The 10,556-nt window shown below is 32.9% G+C and overlaps 1 pseudogene across 1 annotated transcript; it reads right to left on the bottom strand.

The window, feature by feature from the left end:
• Window positions 1-1,048: 1,048 nt before the first annotated feature.
• LOC108460626 (zinc finger CCCH domain-containing protein 30-like) lies at window positions 1,049-3,621 on the bottom strand (annotated as a pseudogene). Its single transcript, XR_008284030.1, has one exon. The product of XR_008284030.1 is annotated as a zinc finger CCCH domain-containing protein 30-like (transcript).
• Window positions 3,622-10,556: the final 6,935 nt, after the last annotated feature.

The following is a 10,556-nucleotide window of genomic DNA, read 5'->3' as shown; positions in this document are numbered from 1 at the left end:
TAAGTAAATGCTCTTAAAGTATTATATTACTCCAAAAAGCATACAAAGAATGGGATGATTCCAAATGATGGGGAAGTCTTTATATATAGTTGAGCTTCCCTAAAATCAACGGTACAGATTGAGTTACATCAACGATCAAGATTAGAATATATCTACAATTGGGATTCTTAAGGGATTGACTCAATCTTTTAATATTACAAAATTAAATCTTATTAGATTACAAATCTTCTAAAATTATTTTTCATATTTACTACGGTAAGCTTTATTTTCCACGACTGCTTCACTAAGCCACCAATATTTCATGTAGATAGATTTATTCACATGTTCCACAAATTAAGCCAATTCAAGTGAATTGAATGAGTCTCATTTAATTAACTAACCTCCATAGAACGTTTTTTACGTAATTGTCATGTAGTTAAACCAAGATAAAAGTTTGTTAAAGTTAATGATCTGCTCAGTTCCAACTTTTTCATTTTTAACAAAAATTATGAGAACAACTACTTTTTGTTTTTCTAATTTTTACAAATTTTTATTTTCCAATCCTTCATTCCTCATTCCACGCAAAAAGAGCATTACATACGAATGGCTTAGTCCATGTAACATTGTTCTTGAGAATATGTTGTAAGCTATAAAATATGATCGTTCTCATCATTGACACATACATATCCAGATTTAACAATTACAATATACTACTGAAACTTGTTAAAAAAATATGATCTTAATTCTACGTTGTTGCTTCAATATTTATATTTGTACTGTAATTGTTGGAACTTGACGATCAATTTAGCCAAATCCACATCCATTTAAATTAGAACATGTAAAGGAACTCGAATCTTAGTAAAATTTAAGAACTGTTTCTAGGACAACAGCCCTAGAATCCATTTAAATTAGAACATGTAAAGGAACTCTAATCTTAGTAAGATTTAAGAACTGTTTTTAGGACAACAATCGTAGAATCCCACAACCGAGATTTCTTAGAATCTAAATCTCAAACAAATACGAACAATGATGACTTCAAAGAAACGATAAAGAATTAAGGAAGTGCATGTAAAAACGAAGCTATTTGGAATAGAAATTAAGCAATAAACTTCAGTTGAAGGTTACATCATCATCATCATCATCACCACCACCATCATCAAAGTATCATAAATTTTAAGATGGCAGCAACAGAAATCTAATTTAGAAATATTGGAAGAAAAATTATAATGAAAAGAAAAAAACTGGTCAATTTCTTTAAACATGATGGATATTATTCTCATCCTGTTCTAACTCTTTGTTGTAATAATAATAATAAATGAAAATTGAAGCCTCCTTTCGTCAAACTGACCTCAATCTCTTTGCCTTCACCTTGTTCCTCTTTACCTTCAACATTAAATCACCAACAGAATCCAAAAATCCGAAGAAAAAATACAAATGTTATTTACCAAAACCTTTTTTTGATGAACTACCTCAGGAGGGCTCAGCTAAAACAGTTTTCAGTTTTGCTGAGCCACAAGTTGATCGAGCTGCATTTGCTCAAGCCAAGCTCCCAGCATGGCATTATCAACTGTATCCGAGTTCCTGCTAGAACCCTCACCTGAGACCGGTGCTGCTATTTTGTCTTTGATCTCAGTGGGAGACTCTTTTACAAGAGACTGAACCCATGATAAATCGGGCTCGTCTCCATTACCATGCTCAAACGAGGAGGATCTGCGATGCTTGCCTACCCCATCGGCATTGACAGCCCAGTCTGGCTTCCCATTGGAAGATCCCCATTTCGACCATGAATTAACCGGGGAACCAACAATAGCAGCCAAGCCAGAGCCAAGCTCCCTAGAGCTTAGGCTGCGAAATTCTTGCTGCTTCTCCCGTTGAGCTAACATTGAAACTCGCGAGCTCATAGGTGAGATAGGCTCAACATTTCGAGGAGACATCCTACCGGATAGAGAAGCCTGCAAGAGAGGATGCTCGATACTTTTAGGAGAGTAATTTGTATTAATAGGTGATAGCATACTTTGCTGTTGCTGAAATTGATTCAGAACGGCAGACTTATGGGTTGGAGAGAAAACAGCAGCAGCCAAAGCTTGATCGGAGTAACGCGGAGATAAGCTCTCAGCAGAAAAGAGATCATCGAGGTTTGATGGGGTCATGGTCTTCATTCGACCAGATCGGTTAAAAGAACTTGAACTCATTGATGGCTGAGTAAGGCTGGATAACTCATTTATCAGCTGATGTTGCTGCAAATCAAAATCGGGCAACACATTGAAGTCTTCCGCTTGAATGTCTCTCGCATTAAGAGAAGATCGCAGGCGACTAGATTGAAGGTTGCTCCCAGGAAGATGCAGTGCTGGAACATTAGGCTGTGGCCAGCCAACATTAGAATGAGGCATGCCATTCACAGACGGAGACATTGGTGGAGTGAATGGAGACGGTGAAATAACAGATACAGAAGAAGGTGATCCAGGCAAGAGACTCATGGCAGCAGCAAAATCCATAGCAGTAGCACCTGAAGTACTAGATCGAGGAGATGGAACAGCAGAACCAGTGGAGACATAAAGAGGCCGGAGTTCCTCAGCTGTGTGAGCAAAGAAGCAGACTCTCCTTGCACAACTAGTACCATCCTTGCACAACCGGGTCCGATACTGAGCAGGGTGTAGCCAGCATTCGAAAACACCATGAGCGTATTCACACATATCTCCACGCCTACATGCCCCCTTGCGAAAATCGGGGCAAGGAACACAACTGTAATGGAACTTCCTAGGATCCCTTCTTCGAGCATTCTCCCCAGGGTGAACAAACGGGCACTCAGTCCAATCATGGGAGTAGGCACGCGAACAAGGCCGCACCTTGAAAGAATACATTCGGAACTCATCAGTTGAATAGATGCTGTTCTTGATGTCCGGAAGAGATGGATCAATTGGGTATTCCTTTTTCTCTGACACCAAAGAAATAGGAGCATCAGTTGGCCTCGACTTAATCAGGGAATCTGAACCAGAAAACAATGACCCATTTTCCTGTGAAGGTGACAGAGGAGGGGAATCAGAATTCGCAACAGCTGCAACCCTTGAATCAAAACAGGAACTCTCAGTTGCAAGGAGTTTTTCAAGAGTTAATTTCACATCTCGAAGCTTCGGAGGAACAACAATGACATCAACAGGAAGATGACCATTTGCATCAACCATATTAACATCAGCACCGGCCGCTAAAAGCAGCTTCACGACATCAATAACATTATCAGCCCCACCAGAGGCAGCACAATGAAGGGCAGTGCTTTTGTCTCGGCCACACACACGGTTAACATCAGCATCCGAAGATGAAATGATCAGCTTAATAACGTCAATGCTACCATAGGTAGAAGCAACCATCAATGGAGTTCTCTCCTCATTAACCATCTGTTTCGAGCCTTTTTGACGACCATACCATAATCCAACCTCATCCACACTGAAAGGATCGTGCTCGATCCATAGTTTAAAGCCCTCAACATCATTATTAGCAGCAAGCTCAAGCAAGCTTGCAAAAGTATCATCAGTCACTAACGTCAAATGATTCATCTCTCTAGAAGGATGTCCGCTATCTTCAAAAGCAAGTACTTGATGTTATAGGATTCGACTTCGGATTTAGCTGCCTGGATTCACAACACATGCTTTCATCCGATAAGAATCCAACTGCGATTAAGAAAAACAACAGCAATTACAATCAATTTCATACATATGATCAAATGCTCCGTAAGATATTATATAAAAAATAATAAGTACAAAATAAAATAATAAAACCACATGGTATTCTAAGAAAACAACAAGGCCAAGTCAGTGTTATCAAGAACATGTCAACCAAAACAAATAGTAGAAAATTAAATATAGATTTAGAGAAAGAGTGAAATTAGGGATTTAAGTAATACTACCGTACTTGAGAAAACATTATAGATCATCAGAACTTCAAAAGAATATGAAATTACAACATATATTTTCCTACACCTTCAGACATGATGGCGAAGAACAGAACATAGCCTTTTATTAAAGAATTTAGAAAAAAAAATGAGACGTAAATTATTATCAAGAAACTAATACAAGTTTTAAAATATCAAAAAAAACATTTCTCTAACTTCCATCCATGTTTTTACCGTAAATAAACAAAAATATCAAAAGCATATAAATATACTTTTTGTAGGAAAAAAACTCATGATCCTAGAACGAATCTTTCAATGGTCATCAAAATCAAACTAAAATAACTTAATAAAAAAATATTAATATGAATCACAAGAATAGAGAAGTAAATAAAAGATCTGATTCTGAAGAAATCAAAATGAAACTGTTTAGCTAAGATAAACTAAACTGTAACCCCAAATAAAAGCCTTACCAGTTCAAAAATCCATACGAGTCCAAAGAAATCAAATAAGAAGGAGAGAGATTTATACAGATCTACCGGGAAAAGAAGAAATGCTTCTCTGAGGTATATGTTCAAAAATGAAAAAGTAAAAGTATTAGTAATTAATCTCAATTAGATTTATATTTTGGGTTTTCTTAAGCTAGAAGGCGAGAGTTCTGAGAAAATGAACAGCTTCTCTTCTCCACTTCCTATGTCACTGCTGCTTCTTTTCTTTCATTAAAGAAAATTAGAAAAAAAAATGGAAAAAGAAAAAATAAAATAAAAAATAAAAACATTGAAGAATTTCTTTTATTCTTTAGATAAAAGTTAAAATGGACCGTCTAAGTATAGTGGAAAGAGAAAATAATAAAATAAGGCAAATGGATTTAAATGACGTTATTCTCCCTTGACTGCTGACCTATGGAATAGTAATGCTTCATTTCCATCATGTCATTAAAATTTAAAGTAGGGTTATTTTTGTCAAAAGAAAAAGGATACGTGGTATGGATTTATTGGCTTTTGGTATTTTAACTAGGGACAGTCTAAGTTTGTGTAATAATTTAACATTGTATCTTAAGTCAAATTGCTTAGAAATTCAACCTAAATTCACACTACATGACGGTTAAATTTTCGAAAAGAAGTAGCAATCCACTGCAAGTTTTCCTACGGAGAATACGAACGAAAGAATGACATGGCAGCTTTTCATTGGCTTATGAAACGTGAGGAGTTTTATTGTCCTTAAAACACCTTTGACATGTTGCCAAAAGGCATCCGTATGCTACTTATGAACCCATACGATTCTGTGAAACCTCATAGTCACTTAAAAAAAAATATGCTTTTGCTAAACTGAGAACCGGTTGAGGAAGTGGAAAGGCAGAAGAGATGACCGGTTAAGTGAGTAAAGGAGAGGGACATATGACCGGAGGTGCCGGTGAAAGCGAGGGCGTGCACGAGAAGGGGATTCAACTGGGATTTACAAAGAGGAATGGAGTCCGCCAGTCAATGGACTCGAAAGTGTACGAAGGGCGGACTCGAAAAGCCTTTATTAATTTTGGTTAATTGTGGACTCAATTCTCAAAAGAAAACAAAAAAGTGAAACAAGCATGGAGCACCAACACAGAAAAGAAGAAAAATACAATATACATTCTCCCTCATAATATACAAGGTATATACTTTGTTACTAAATTTCACCATTGGTATTTGGTTAGTATTTAATTTTTATTTAATTCACACTTAAATTTTGATTCGTTTTAATATTTTTATAAAGTTATTAAAATTAGATAACATAACACTATCAGTAAATAATATGGCATGTAATAGCCTCATATTTTTAGCAAGAATTAATAAAATAGAAAATCTTTTAAATATACAAATTTAAAAAATTATTTTCAAAATGAATCAAGATAAATAAGTGTTCGGATTCAAAGGAAGTTGAATATTTTGTTATCCACATTCATTTTGAAGTGTTTTTAGTATTTTATATTTTTTATAACCTATCAAATTTTATATTATTATTTTAAAATTAAAGATAATAATATATAAAACCTAAATAATTTATAAAAATATTTCGTAATAAGAATAAATTCCAAATTTATCTCAGTTTATTCAATCCATTTTGAACGTGTTATTTTAGTAATTTTATATTTTTTCTATTTTATAAAATTTGATTGGATGAATATTGAAATATATAAAAACAATCAAATACTAAAATTTCAATACTTCAAAAAAAACACTTAATGAACTAAAAATTTGCATAATAGTATATAACTAGTAATCAATGATGTTTAAATCAAACAACTTGGATCGAGAATTAGTCAGAGTGTCAATCTAGAGAATAGTATTAAATTGGATGGATTGAGAATCGATACAGACCGATTAAATCAACTAAAATTTGATTGAACCGAGATTTATTTTATTTTTTAAAAATTTTAATATTATTTAATTAAACCAATCGAATCAATTGATCAAATGAACCAATAATTTGAACGATTCAACCATTGATATGATTCAAAAACATTAATAGTAACAATTAAAAAAATTTAACCACAATAATTAAAATACCGACAAAGAAAAAGATGAAAACTTGTTAAAATCAGAAATTTTCCAAGCAAAACCTCACAAATATTGAAGTAAAAACAAAGAAGAAATCATATAAACAAGATGTACGATCTATTTAACAAATAAATTTGGCCAGAAAAAAAACTTGCAAATGAATAATCTATTTAAAGTATAAATTACAAGATTTGAGTAAAACTAAAGCAAAGTCAATGGTTTTATTGAAGATAAAAGAAACTTTTCTGAAGATATATTGAAAAAGTGCAAAAAATTCTAACATTTTCTAAAGTATGCAATAAGAATTTTTCTGAAAGTATAATTTCTTTTAAAATAACCAATTTTTTTAAATTCTATAAATACTAGTAAATAAAAAATAAAATAAGAATTTCTTAAAAAACTATTTTTGTAAAAGTGTCATGTTTTGTATTATTGATATTTTAAAATTTAAAAATAAATTATTAAAAATACGTTTAGAAGTATCTTGGGTAAACTAGGTTTATGAGAATATCTAGTTGTCCAAGTTCATTGTAGGTATGAAATAATTTTATAATTTTTATATACTTTTAAAGATTTTTAAATCTTATATTTTTAATTTCAAACTAATAATATAAAAACATCATATCTATAAAATAAAAATAAAAATATCTAAAATTACTAAAAGAACATATCATGAATGAATTTGGACAACCTAATATTCAAGTTCATGTGATTTGAGACCTCCATTTGGCCAGGTTGAATTTGGACATAATAGTTTCTATTATTTTTATAAATTTATATATTTTTAAAGGTTCTTAAACTTTTTTATTAATGCTGGCCACGTGTCGTCGTATTATTGGTTGCCATTATCATGTCTTCACATTTTAGTAATCTTTAAAAAAAAACACCAAAGCACGTGACAGAAATCTAAGTTTAAATATTAATTAGGTTCAAAAACAATTTAAGTACCAACTAGCATCAAGTGGCAAGACAAAGTATATATTAACTCCATAAATTATTGTAGACATTATTGTGACACCCCTAACTTGACCCTGGTCGGAAAGTGGTTTTGGGACTACAAAATCGAGTCACAAAAGTATATAAATTTTCTTTTCTATGTTTATTATATGTAAAGTTTCATGTGTGAAAGTATCGTGTTTTAATTTTGTCATTTGAATGTGGAATTATTAAAAAAGACTTATGTGAGAAACTTGAAAATGTGATAAGTTGATTTGTAGTGGCCAAATATTGTATGGTTTAAAGTATGAGGACTTGCATGTCAAATATCCCTCCCTCAAGTTAGTGGACGGCAAGGCTAGTGGATGATTGCCATTTTATGCCTTTTATATTAATAAATTAAATGTTAAATGAATAAATAATATGAAGTATGGACTTATATTAAAAGAAATGGGTGATAAAAACAAAGTTGGTTCATCTTTCTCTTCTCCATTGCCGTACCTAAAGAGAAAAATGGAGAAATTGAAGTTAAGGCATTTGGTCACCTTTAAGGGGATTAAGGTATGTTAATGTTCTTTCATTGAAAATCTTTGTATATTTGGAGTGGTCATCAAGTTTAGAAGCTAGCTCATGGCAAATGTTTTTGTAAATTTATGAAGATGACATTTGGTCATGGATGTTTGTATTTTTTTTTATGTTGTTTTCGATGCTTTAGTGTATTGAAGGTTGATTATAGATGAGTTGAGCTTGGTAAAAATTGAATAGTTGTGGCTTAATTGCTTAATGAAAATCGGCTATGTTGAAGTGCTAAATGAGTGCTAAATTGAGCTTATGATAGTAATTAGAATTTGGGAAATTTATGCATTTTGTGGTCCAAGTGTGATAAGAACCATACGGTTATGGCATGTAAGCATGAAGATTTGTGGAAGTTTTAGAATTGGCCTAAGTGTTTTCGTCATTAACATATATATATATATATATATTGCCGAATGTATGCTTGAAGGATTGGTTAAGTACATTGTTGTTAAATGCTTGTTGATTTGTATAATTGTTGCCTAGCTACTAAATGAACTTAGGATATTATGGATAAGTTCAAGAGTGGCAAAATTGAAATGAAGTTTGCTTGTGCCGAATGTGCATATAAGTAAGTGGAGTTATGTTATAATAGAACTAAGTGTGGCTAGTAAAGCCTATTTAGTTTTCTTGCTATGTTTGACCATAAATATGATACATATTGAAATCTATTGTTTTAGATATAGATTAAATGATATGTGATTGCCAAATGTGATTGTTAAGTGAATAATATTAGTTAAGTACTTAAGCAAATCTATTGTTTTACTTAAGCTTAAGAGCAAAGAGGATCAAAGTCGGATAGGGAAAAGAGGAAGTAAGCGAATAGCCGTGGATATCTAGTCGTCGACCACTTTCGAGGTAAGTTTTAAGTGATTAAACGTTGAGTAAATTCAATCATAATAGAACATAATGAGTTGATTTAATAAGATATGATGTGGCCATGATATGTTTTAAACTCAAATGGTAAGTTCATAAGTGTTTGGACTTGGAAATTTAAGAGCAAATTGTAATAATTTGCTTAGGACAGCAACAGTAACGTGATTTTAGAAAATCACCATAAATTGTTGGTGTGGAATTATAGGCTGAATAAAATATGTAATCAAAGCTTAATTAGTCTAGTTCCTTATAAAAGAGGCCGTGTGAGTAAAGAAATTTCCTATAAAGAGATATTTAAAGTTGTGTGAGACGGTGTCGAATGACTCAAATCCCTATTCTGTTTTTAGAAAATCGTTATAATTTGCACAAAAATGGTTATAAGGTAAAATTTATATGCTTAGACTCCTTAATGAGTCTAGTTTCAAATGAAATTGAATATAACACATTTTGAATTCTGTACAATGAGAAATCTGATTCGTAGTGAGGAGTGGTCAGATTAGTCGAATAGTGAAACAGGGGAAAACTTTAAGAAAAATCTGGTATTGATTGGCCACACCTAAAATTCTGAAAATTTTATGGATGAAAGATACATGAGTCTACATTCGGGGAAAATTAACGGCAATTGATTTTGAGTTTTGTAGCTCCAGTTATAAACAATTTAGTAACTGTTGCTCAGGAAAACTGCTTGTAGTGAATATGTGATTTTGTTGTAAACTTTGATGAAACTATTTGAGTTGCTTATAAGCTATTGCTGAAATTGATGTACAAGAAAAATATGAAATATGTATGAGATATATATATGTGATAAGGCCAAATGGCCAATGTGATGAATGTGAAAGTGCATATATGTGATAAGGCCTAATGGCCGATGTGATGAATGTGAAAGTGCATATATGTGATAAGGCCTAATGGCCGATGTGATGAATGTGAAAGTGTATATATGTGATAAGGCCTAATGGCCGATGTGATGAATGTGAAAGTGTATATATGTGACAAGGCCTAATGGCCGATGTGATGAATGTGAAAGTGCATATATGTGATAAGGCCGAATGGCCAATGTGATGAATGTGAAAGTGTATATATGTGATAAGGCCGAGTGGCCAATGTGATGGATGTGAAAGTGTATAAATGTGATAAGTCCCGAAGGGCATTTGTGTCAGTACTATATCCGGGTTAAAACCCCGCAGGCTTTATGCGAGAATATTATCCTGATTAATGTCCGTAAGCTCCGTGCTCGTACTATATCCGAGCTCTAAAGACCCGATGACTACGTGTGGAGATTATGTCCGGGTAAGACCCGATGACCACGGGTGGAGATTTTGTCCGGGTAAGCCCCGAACTAAAGGTTTCGCTGAAGATTCGAGTAAAGCGTAAGATTATACGACTTCACAGTAACAATTGGTAATAAATACATTCAATGCGTTAAGTTGGTCAGGTATATATTTTGAGATTATATTTAAGCTTGATTTGGACTAAATCACAAGGTCGTTATATGATGCATATGTGAGTAAAGTAATAAGACTGTTCTATGATTATTGTGCATTTGGTCGATGTGGAAAGTTAGGTGAAAATATGTAATGTACCTATGTTTACAAGAGATCACTATCAAGTGAGAATTTATCGCCTATTATATATGATGAGATGTGCATATTCGGTAAAGGGATGGTATGCTAGAAGGAAGAGTGAAATAAAATACGAACAACTATGTTATAATTTGGTTGTTATCTGTTGACACTACTTAAAACTTACTAAGCATTGTAATGCTTACTCCGCTT

This window comes from Gossypium arboreum, chromosome 1 (assembly GCF_025698485.1).
Source record: "Gossypium arboreum isolate Shixiya-1 chromosome 1, ASM2569848v2, whole genome shotgun sequence".
Taxonomy (NCBI): domain Eukaryota; kingdom Viridiplantae; phylum Streptophyta; class Magnoliopsida; order Malvales; family Malvaceae; genus Gossypium; species Gossypium arboreum.
Note: the sequence above shows the minus strand (reverse complement) of the source record. Positions and strands in the feature narration are given on the sequence as shown.